The sequence below is a fragment of the Chenopodium quinoa genome, unplaced genomic scaffold (assembly GCF_001683475.1).
Source record: "Chenopodium quinoa cultivar QQ74 unplaced genomic scaffold, ASM168347v1, whole genome shotgun sequence".
NCBI classification, from domain to species: domain Eukaryota; kingdom Viridiplantae; phylum Streptophyta; class Magnoliopsida; order Caryophyllales; family Amaranthaceae; genus Chenopodium; species Chenopodium quinoa.
The window spans coordinates 2,418,692-2,421,705 of record NW_018742205.1 but is presented as its reverse complement, the minus strand read 5'-3'; the positions used below and the strand labels follow the sequence as shown (position 1 = coordinate 2,421,705).

Genomic DNA, 3,014 nt, shown 5'->3' with positions numbered 1-3,014 from the left:
ATAAGGGCCAGTCATTTTGAAGCAGTAAATCTTTGATACTCATTGTGAGAAACGTTTTTGTTTCTCACAGTTTCGTAAATAAAATGTACCACCGTGACTAAAGTGGTACATTTTATTTACGAAACTACCACTGTGAGAAACAAAAACGTTTCTCACAGTGAGTAATGGGGGCGCCCTCATTTTGAAGAGCCTTGTGTAACACATTGTAGTTCCGATTTTGAAAATTTAAGGGTATCCGATTATGCTTACTCTGGATATACATATGTATGCACATTTTGGAGAAGTAATGAGTCTTATGACTCATGAGTGTATAGGACCCACTATATGTCTATATAAACACATTTGTAGAGTTGCACTTCACCAACACAAGTTACACAACAAAGCAAGTTGAGTCTAAGCTAGTAAACTTAGGAAAACATAAAAAAAACACCAAAATGTCTCGTGAGACGTTAGGGGTGGCGATAGTTATGGGGATCCTAGTAGCAATGGTGGCCAACACCATGCAACTCCCCTCAAACCACCCCGACCGTGACATCCCCTTTATCGGGCTCGTCTTGTCCAATGATTTCACTGAGAAGCTCGTCTTTTGGATTCAGGCTTGTACGTCCCTACACCCGAAACTTCTTCAATGCAAATAGCCGGAAGAACATTCAATATTGGTACTTTCAACGGTGTTCCTATCGTCTACGTTGTCTCTCAATCTCCACTCGTAAGAATTACTTAGTACTATACCTTTAATTTCACTGTTTTGGTTATAAAGTTACTACTCCGTATTTTAGTTTTAACTTATTTTGCTATGTTCGTTGTTGTAATTGTAGGCTCATGTTAGTGCAACAGTTCAAATCCTAGTCGATTATTTCCACATCACAGGGGTCATCGATTTAGGAAACAGTGCTGCTATTAGCCCTTCATTGAAAGTTGCTGATGTTGCTGTGCTTGGTGAAACTGCCTTTTCTAGTGCTTGGACTTGGATGGTATACTAGTAAAGCTTTTCAACATTCTTAAACAATTACGTAGCACATTGAAAAGGAAAATCACAAACTACATTTGTTATTCCTCCGTGTTATATAAATACTCCATCCGTCCCTTTATATGTTTCATATTCGAGTAACTTTTTTTACCGATATATATACAATATGAGGTCCCATTATTTACCTTTTCATCAACTTAATAAGAAATATATTTTAAGTAAATATATTTGTTCCTTCTTTTTTAAACCATATATAGATCTAATGCATTTATTAATTTCTTTGGACGATCATCATCAGGAATATGAAGGTAGAACAGAAGCTTCCAATGAGCTACCATCACTGAGAATTGGAGACTACAATGTTCCAAAAGCTGGAGAAAATAAGTTGGGTAGTTTGCAATACCAAAAGATCAAGAAATATACACCTAAAGGTTCAAACAAGGAAACCTTTTGGTATTACATTGATCCTGAATGGCTTGAAATGGCTTATCAACTCAAGGTAATTTCACATTAAAAAAAAAACGAGGACTAATAAGTCTAATACTTTACACTATCTAAAAATAAAAAGATTGTGTGGTTTAATTTCAGAACATAAATCTAGAAAGTTGCACCGATGAGAGGCTGTGCACTAAGGATGTACCTAGAGTTGTGTATGGTGTTAAGGGTGCATCGTCCGATGGACTTGTGTTTAACACGGCTTACGGGAAGTTCCTCTATCAACACCTCAACGTCTCCACTGTCGACAGGAAAAGTGCCGCTGTAGTCTCGGTGAGTATTCTAAGGCTAATAATGTACAGCTAATTTAAGCTACTTCCTCCGCCTCAAAATATTCTTATACTACCTACGTTAGATTATAAGTCTAAGTTCACTAGATTGTCATTATTATTGTTTGTAAGGCCAAATTACACAATTAACGTGACTATATGTATATCTCATCAGTTAGGGAGAGTACAAGGTTATTATTAGCTACCATACTATACACTACCCTCATGGATTTTTATGTATGCCTTTAGCATTGTTCCAAAAAAAATTAGCTAAGGATTTTTTTTAAAGTTCCTAGAGATTGAACCAACTTGTGTAATTTGAATTATTATTAAATATATATACTCTATGATGTTGCAGACTGCTGTTGCAAATGGAGTGAAGCACATTGTGTTCCGCGGTGCTTCGAACAAGCCAGGAGTGCCATATGACCACAAACTTGCTGTTTTGGCAACCAAAAACTCTTTCAAAGTGGCTTCTAAGTTTGTCAAATTACTCGCTAATCAGCTACCTTTAATTAAGTACAAGTACTACTAATGTATTTAGTGTGTTCTTGTTGCTTTGCCAAGCCTAGTAAGTGCTACAATAATAATAAGGGCCAAGAGGATGTCTAGGTTACGGTGTTTAAATTAGAACTTTAAGCTAGGGATTGTACTTTGTTTAACTTTGTATGATATGCTTGAAGAGTCTATGCAAGTTATTGGCACCTTTTTATCTCCAATTACTGTTTTTTTTTTTAGAAAAAAAAAAAAGGTTTTATGTGCTCAAATTTAGTATTCTTGATGAAATTTTGCCAGAAAAAGTGAAAATACATTATTAAGAGACTATATACAATTTGTCCACAAAAGAAAGTTAATTATGATTTTTTCACACTTATGCTATGAAGATATTTTTTATAGCGTCTAAGAAAATAAAACTAAAAAAGCAATATGGAGTTATAATATATTCACATGTCTATAGGCCTATAAGGAGATTTACCATATAATATAAGATCATTAATACTAAGGTTTAAACTTTTTATGTTCTTGTGCTTACTAGATACGTACGTACATGCACTCTTATATAGTCAAAGGTTCTTGTGCTTACTAGATACGTACGTACATGCACTCTTATATAGTCAAAGGTGTACCATGCATAATGTACAAGCTATATAGAAGATTGCAAAAAAACAATCTGTAACACTTAAATTATAGTGAACAAATTAAACTTTACTGATTATGACAATTTACTATGATTTAGAACTAAATAAAATATGGAGTAGTAAGTCCTGTTTACAACAAGC

General features: G+C 34.5%; 1 pseudogene; it reads left to right on the top strand.

Annotated features, from left to right (window-relative positions):
- Window positions 1-366: 366 nt before the first annotated feature.
- On the top strand, window positions 367-2,516 carry LOC110725626 (annotated as a pseudogene).
- Window positions 2,517-3,014: the final 498 nt, after the last annotated feature.